The sequence below is a fragment of the Marmota marmota genome, unplaced genomic scaffold (genome assembly GCF_001458135.2).
Source record: "Marmota marmota marmota unplaced genomic scaffold, marMar, whole genome shotgun sequence".
Lineage (NCBI taxonomy): Eukaryota > Metazoa > Chordata > Mammalia > Rodentia > Sciuridae > Marmota > Marmota marmota.
This window is the reverse complement of record NW_025999944.1, coordinates 1,715,030-1,722,712: the sequence shown is the minus strand read 5'-3', so window position 1 is coordinate 1,722,712 and position 7,683 is coordinate 1,715,030. Positions and strand designations below refer to the sequence as shown.

At 52.5% G+C, this 7,683-nt stretch overlaps 1 long non-coding RNA gene across 3 annotated transcripts; it reads right to left on the bottom strand.

Annotated features, from left to right (window-relative positions):
* Positions 1-1,468: 1,468 nt before the first annotated feature.
* LOC125616377 lies at positions 1,469-7,677 on the bottom strand. Of its 3 annotated transcripts, XR_007347004.1 has the most exons (6): positions 7,387-7,677; positions 7,049-7,148; positions 6,302-6,497; positions 5,733-5,788; positions 5,304-5,421; positions 1,469-4,953 (listed from the first exon to the last, which is right to left on the bottom strand). It is a non-coding gene; the product is annotated as an uncharacterized LOC125616377 (long non-coding RNA). The 3 variants fall into 3 exon arrangements; XR_007347003.1 differs by having other exon boundaries at positions 7,049-7,677; XR_007347005.1 differs by having other exon boundaries at positions 6,302-6,494; positions 7,049-7,677.
* Positions 7,678-7,683: the final 6 nt, after the last annotated feature.

The following is a 7,683-nucleotide window of genomic DNA, read 5'->3' as shown; positions in this document are numbered from 1 at the left end:
CCCCCCCCCCCCCCCCCGCCTTGGCCTGGCTACCCTGGGTTTGGAGGACAGAGGAGTCTGAGGATTTCATGGAGATGCACTGGGGACAGGAGCCCAGCCCCAAGTGCTTTCTCTCACGACTCTGCTGGCGGGCGACCAAGGGAGTGACCATGAAGTGACTATTCCGGGTAGGGTCCTTCCCAAACCACCCCCCCCCCTTCACCACACTCCTGCCAGGCCGCCCCTGCCAGCTCTTCTTTCTAGCACATTCTGAGCCTTTTGGGGGCTTTATGGGTGCCGAGGCCGGGAGGAGGTCAAGGGGAGAGGGGCTTGTGCGGTGGGGTCGGTGTGGCATCTTGGAAAGTGCTGGAGGTAGCCAAGGGGGCCATTTCAATTTTCAGACGCCTCTGGTTTGGCATGGCGCATTTTTCCAAACTGATCCCCCTCCCCTGCCACAACCACCACGGGAGCCTGCCCCGGGCTTTTAATTACCTCTAAAGTTGAAGGTCAGTAGTGACTGCTCCAGAGTGAAGTTGGGGAAACCCAGGTGCATGGAAAAGGGGGCAATGTGGGCGCTGCAGGACTGTGCCCACTGTTGGTGGTCCCGTGCAGAGGGCACTCTGACTTCTCTGTGTCCCTGGAGTCTTAGGACTTGGCTTGGGGCCCATTCTGGAACGGGGCTGAAACATATTCGGATCTACATGCACCTCGGAACAATCCAAACCTTAGGGAACGCAGATGACCCAAATCTCAGGAGTCCCACATCCAGCTGATTCAGGAAAGGAAAAAAGAAAAAAGTCACAACGGAGAAAACAGGAGCCGAAAAAGAAAAGAGAAACCAGTGGCTGCTCCTCTCTGCCTTGCTACACGTCTATGGCTCAAGTTCATTTGGAAAAAAAAAAAAAAAAGAGGGAGAAAGCCTCTTGTGTAGCCTAGGTGCGCCTGGGCACAGGACGAAGGCAGCCCTGAGACTCATGCAGAACGCCTTGAAAAGTGACACCAAGAAGCAAAATAAGGTCGTGTTGCCTTGTCCCAGGTCTCAATTTTTTGTATTGTGTCTGTTTAAGCAACAAATAGATTGAATTGAAAATGACCCCCACACCCCCACTTTGGAGAGCAAAGCTCCTTGTGATCCTGGAGGTTGTTTTGGACTTCTGCAGCCATGACGCAGGCCCATATTTCTGGACAAGAGTTTCCATTTTGTGACCAGAGGATAAGAAAACAAAAGGTGGACCTACCTACTGAGAATTTCTGACACTTCCTGACCCCAACATTACTTTTTCTTAAGGCCTATTTCTCCCACCCTCATCTAAATTTGGTGCTTCAAAAATGTCTCCAGGCCACTTGCAGACCCAGTATAAAGCAGCTTCAACTCCAATAAATTCCGTTTGAACTCCTTCTTGTTCTATGTCTGCATTTGAGATGCAATGAAATATACTTTTTTAACAAATTAAGACTTGGCAAAAACACCCAATGAAAGAATTGTAGATGGAATTTAGAAGAAAAATCTTTATTAGGTAACGTAATTCTCATTATTGACATACTTGTCAGTGTGAATCAGCAGCCACACCTCACACCACCAGCACTCCTCAGTCAGCCCATGTTGACTCATGGGGCTCTAAACCACCCACAGAGTAGATGAGGAGGGGGTGGGGAACTCCATCTGTCCCAGGGAGAAGCTTTGCAGCTGCCCCCCAGAGGACTGCATCTAAGGTTGGAATGGAGGACGGATATTATGTAAGTTTAATAGTGGGAAAAAGAAAATTTCCCTGTGGAGACAGTATAGATGGGTAGACTTCCGGTGTGGTCAATTGCCTTGCTATAAATGTCAGCAAGGGGTACTGTGTAAAAATGAATATATGCATGTGTACTGACAAATGCCTGCTGAGGACATACCCTTCTCCTAATAATTTCTCTGGCTATAGCCCCTTGTGCATTCTCAAAAGCTCCCATCCTCCTTGGTTACAGAAGTAACTTAGTGTTTACTTTTACTTCCATTAAGGGTCATTTTTCCCCCCCACTGTCTGTCTCTGGCAGGGGAAAGAATATTGGCAGATTTTCCTTCGTTACATTCCTAAATCCATCGAAAGTGTTGGGCAGGTATAGTTACCCAGGGCTTCCTCAGTATATTCATTCAGCAAACTGAGTCAACTGGGTCTACATTTTTTAAACTGTTTCCTCTTTCATTTTAGCCATAAGATGCCTTTAGAAGGGCTAAAATAGAGGAGATGCTGGGAATTAAATATCTTCAAAGAGCAGAAATCTTTAGGTTCCTTGCATAAGTAATGCTGGGTATAAATGGGCCCTCGATTTAGAGGAAGGAAGGCGGCTCACGTTGACCCTGATACTTCATTTGGTGAACACAAAAGTGAACTTGAAATTACACATGGGACAGAGAAGGCCATTAAAACCCCACATAAAAAAACCCATTCTATAATGAGACCTGGTGGACACAGGCAAATACATCGCTGCGCACAGACCAGCCAACCCAGAACACTCCCACACATTAAAGCTTTCTGGAACAAGAGTTTACGTAATTAAAAAAAAAAAAAAAAACCCTCCCATGGCAGAGTCTCTGCAGCAGAAACCCTGCAGGCCTTGCGGTAGAAGCTGTCTGGGTGAAGCGTGTTAGATTTCCTCCTAAAAGGAGCATTACTTGGGGAGGCATTGGGAGCTTATACCAGAGGACACATTAGAGAAGGATATAGCAATGTCTGAAGGAACTGCGGGGAAGCAGTTAGGAGCAGAGGCTCACTAATGTGCACATTTGTGGGGCAAGGGGTTTGGTTATCAGAGGCTTAGACCATGCTTAGAAGAACCGCAGGAACAGTCTTCTTAGAGAGCGTGGGGGAGGATGAGGGGATGGTCCCTCCAATGAGGCATGCCACATTGGCTCTTCTCTTCACCAGCCTTTTCAGAAAGGGTGGTAGGCACACCAGGGCCAGGAAGACACTAGCTTCCAGGAAGGTATTTTGAAGGCAATGGCTACTGTGCCTCCTCTGACAACCCTTTCTGTCCTGTAGCCAAGCTTGCCTCCTGGGTCTCAGCGGCAGCACAGCAACTGCAGTCTGCAGGGTGTGCACTGCAGCTTGCCCTCTGCAGGGCAGAGGAGCTTGTGACCCATTTCTGTAGAGCCAGAAGTGGTTCTGTTAATGCCTAGGTGGGGTGCAGTGCACTTGATCTTGGCCTGTCTGACTCTGGAACACTCCCTTAGGAGGGCAAATGAAGAACCTAAGATGAATAACTGCAGTGATAGGTACATAGTAGGTACTCAAATACTAGGGAGGAAATGAGGCAGGGAGCTGTGCCCATCCATGGTATCCTTCAATACTAGTTTATTTCCTGGGCTAGACTGAGGAGGCTTTGGAGAGAAGAAGTCCTCAGTTAGCTTGAACTGACACTCTTTAGGCCTTGATTACTGTATCAGGAATCAAATCAGACTCCTGAGCATCCCTTATGGGCTTGGCCTTGCAAAAGCAGGCCTCTGCCATATGGGTGAGGGGAGGCAGCAGGCTTTCTGGGTAGGAAGGTCCACCTCTTAACCTCCTTTCCCTGCTCTTCCCTCAACTGCCCCTCCTCCAGTTTCTCCACCTGGAAATTAATGAGTTTTGGTTCTACCACCATCCGCAGTGGCTTGGCTGTTAATGCTGAGCTGGAGATGGGATGGGACTATGATAGGGGTCTCTAGGACCAGCTGAGGCTCGAGGGCTGTGATGGGGACCAAGGCCTGATTCAGGCAGCAGGTTCTTCAGGATGATGGAGGCTTAACCCTTTTCTGTTCTTGGATAGCATCTTTCAAAACACTCCTTAGAACCCCACCTGTACACATGCTAATTTTTCCTCCTGTTCAGGTTTTAAAAGGAATGCCTCCCTGCTGTAGGTATGTCTCTCCTCTGCAGTTCTTGGATCAACCCTGAAACTGCAATAACAGCGCAGGGAGGGCATGAGATGCTCCTTGGAGCCCTGGCCAGGCTCTCAATCCTGATGCAGCTCCGGAACTGGCCAAGAGCTTATTCCTTCTTGTCTGCATAGCCCAATGACTTCCTTAAGCCTGTCGGGTGCTCACAGCTCTACAGCTTCCCCCTCCTTCCAAATGGTCATCCTCCCCCCACCCAAACCCTCAAGAAGAACAATATATCCATAGTCCAGTCCCTGAGGCAGTCTGCCAGTCTCCTGGATGCCAGATATATATAAAATTAGCATGTGTACAGGTGGGGTTCATATATATATGCCCAGAACAAAACCACAGCCACAGAGGAAGATGTCGATCCACATACAATGCATCCGAGCCGGGATAAAAATATGCACAGAAGGACTTGGCCACGCGCTTAAGGCGACTCTCCTCCCACCCCCCAGCCATATCTGCGTTTGCACAAATCTGTTTCTGTCACAGAATCACTTCGGTTTCCCTCCCTTAGTCTGTTTGCACCTCTAAGCCCCTGTCACAAGCTACACACCTCCCCACCCCAAGGGCTCCAGTGCGGGACAGCCTGCCGCAGGACCCAGCAACCCCTCCAGCCGTGCCGCGCCCGTAGCCACAGCCGCAGCTCTGAGGTCTGCCGCGGACTCCTCGGCTTGGTGCCTTCTTCCTCGGCGGGCCCTTGCGGACCCATGGTGCTCAGCCAGCCCCATTCTTGGCATTCACCGCGTGCCTTAATTGTATGGACATTTAAATCAAGGTCCGCTGTGAACACGGAGAGAGAGGCCTTTCTCCTGAGGAAGGAAGGAAAGGTGAAAGAAAGGAAGGGGATGGGGAGAAGATGGAATGAGAAAACCAGGAAAGAGAAATAAAAAGCGGCGCGTGTGCGTGCGCACTGACAGCAGGGAGAGGGGTGGGGGTGGGGGAGCGCCGGGAGGACAGGACCACAGCATCCTCCCTACCGCAGCTCCCCCAATCACACAGACAATGAGATAACAGCGACGTCTTCCGAAGGCTCTTTGTTCTCCCGCATCCTTTCGTTTCCAGGCTTTTTCCTGCAAAGCGGAGGGGGTGGAGGGTTGGGGGTGTGGGTGGAAGTGGGAGACGGAGGGGTGCCTCCCCCGTGTTAATTACCCCGACTCCCCTCGCCCATCTCCTTGCGCCTCGATTCTCCTCGCCCTCTTCTGTGCGCCTCGCTTTCCCTGCAGCTCCAGACAATGAAAACACAACATCAACCCCACCTCGCCCCAGAGTAGCGAACCCTACCCACCCACTTCGTCCTCAGCTTTGCCCAGGAAACTAAGGTGGGGGGGGGGGAGAAAGCGGAAGGTGAGGGCAAGGAAAGAAGAGAGTAGCAGGGGCCCAGCAGCGGCTGCCAGGCAGGGCGCGGGGCCACCGCCTTTACCTTGATCGCTGAGTCCAGGCACAGTTTGGCCGGGCGTGCCAGAGGGGCGAACTGCCACGGTCCGGGGTCGGGATCTGGGGAATCAGCCTTCCGGAACTCGCCTGCTGCAGTCCTCTCGCTCAGGTCCCAAGTGGTGGAGGGGAAAAAGGAAAAAAGGAAAAAAAAAAAACAAAAAAAAAAAACATAAGAGCGAGGCCCATCTGGCCCCTCATCAGCTTTGTCAAGTCTTGCATACGCTAAAATGCTAATGACCTAGATAGCTCATGCAAAATGCAGCAGGGAGGGAGGGAGCGAGGGAGGTGGGAGGGAGGAAGAGAGTGGGGGGGGAGGGGGAGACAAGGGAGGAGGGAGAGGGAGGAGGGGGAAGGGAGACGGAGAACGAGAACACCCCTACACTCTTCCCACCCCATCTCTGTCAATGGGCTTTACCGGGTAAAGGGTGGGCGTAGATTTAAAAGGTCACTCCTATATAATGTGGCAGGATCCTTGGGTCAAAAAAAGGGAGAGACAGAGGATGAGAGTCTCTAAAGCCAAAGGGACAATAAGACATCATTTTAAACCCTCTCCCTCCTTGTCCTCTACCAGCCCTCCACTGTTTACACACAAATCCAAGTCGCCACCTTATGCATGGACAAGGGCATGTCAATTTCTCCAAGCTCCTTTCTAGACACCCAGGCTCTCATTTCCCCCAAAATTCGTTTTGTGGACTGGAGTGGGAGACCGCTTGGGACCGCACCCAGCCCATTCACCTCCACCTCGCCCCACTATTCCATTACCCCTCCCGCAGCCTTCGGCGGCTTCTCTTTTTCTAAGTCTTCCTGTCCCCACTCCCCTTCCCGCATTTTGAGAAGGCGAGGAAGGCAACAGAAAAGTCGAGTTAAATTCCCCTGGATCTCCTTCGATTCAGCTATCCCTCCGGAGGCCGGGAACCCAACCCCTCCCTAACACTGACACTCAAAAAACATCCCAAAAGTATCAATAAAATGCAATCCGACTACCCTCAGAGGTCCGCACGCCCGGCAGGCGCCCTCCGGCCGAGGAGATAACTAGTGTTCCAGAGCGCGTCCCTTCTCCGGAGCGCAAGGTGCTTTGTCCCGGCGTCCGCCCAAGGTCTTCATCTTTTTGTTCTCCTTTTTAAGAGCCTGGTTGCAGTCCGCAGCGTTTCAGCCAGCGCATCCAAAGGCAGTAGATCTACTGGAATAAAAGGGATCAAGATAATATACATGCAGATAAACGAGGGAGGGATGCAGAAAGCAAAGTAAGCCAGAATTTTTAGGGAGCGGCCGCCGGGCCGAGCCCGAATTGCTTCTTTCGCTAGGAAAGGGGCGGGCGGCGAGTAGGCGCTGGTGGTCGCTCCACCTGGCAGAAGGAAATGATAACCATGATAAGGGGCATCATGGTAATGATTGTGAGTATGATAAAAAAAAAATCAGAATCTCCTTTGGTGAACCAGAGCATTCGTGCAGGAGGGACTGCACTGCCGGCGGCGGCGGCCGGGGGGAAGGATGCGGGCGCGGGAGGCAAAGGTTGTGGAGGCAGCACCCTCAGATGAATAATAATAACGCGCAGCGAAGTTGCGCTGTAGCCTGGAAATCCAGCCCTGCGCGTGAACTCGCGTCGAGTGCGGATTGCAGCGGATGGGGGAGAAGGGGGAGGGGAGGATAGAGAGGAGGAGGGAGGGGGAGGGGTGAAGAGGAAGGCTGAGGGGGACAGAGAGAATTTGGAGCCTTTTAATTTATCCTTACCAAGCCCTGATCTCGTTCACAGTCTTCCTTGGGTGAGGTCGATGTCCTTTTTAAAAATTATTATTCCTTTAAAGGATTATTCAGCTAAGAGAAGCCACATCTGCTGACAGTTCCGAAAACAAGAGGATTAGGAGCCGGTCCACAGAGCCCGGCCCGCAGCCCCCCACCCCCTCTGCACCAGCACACGTCATTCTCACTGCTCCCGGGCACCTCCCTCTCCTCGGTGCTCCGAAGAGCAGTGCCAAGGAAAATGCGGATTTGGGGAAAGTGAGAAGTGGGAGCGCTCGGAAGAGCGGGAAAGCCAAGGCAGAGGTGGCGATTCGCACCCCAAAACTAACCCACACTTCCGTTTATCCGTTTGGATCCCGGGAGAAGGGGGCGCTTTCGCCGCGCGCACACGCGCCGCATCTGCAGTGGTCGGTGCCCTCCGCTCCTTGACGCCACCCTGGTGGCCCCAGTCCGAGGCAGAGTCCTCTCGGCGGCCCGGGACGTCAAACCTACACCTACCTCCATCGCGTCCTCCCCTCTCCCAGTCCCCTTCCCCTTCCCTAGTTGCTGCGGTGGGTCCACTCCGGATCTCTCACGCCTCGGCAGATGGAAGGGGGGACCCAGGGCATCCGCACACCCTCTGCTCC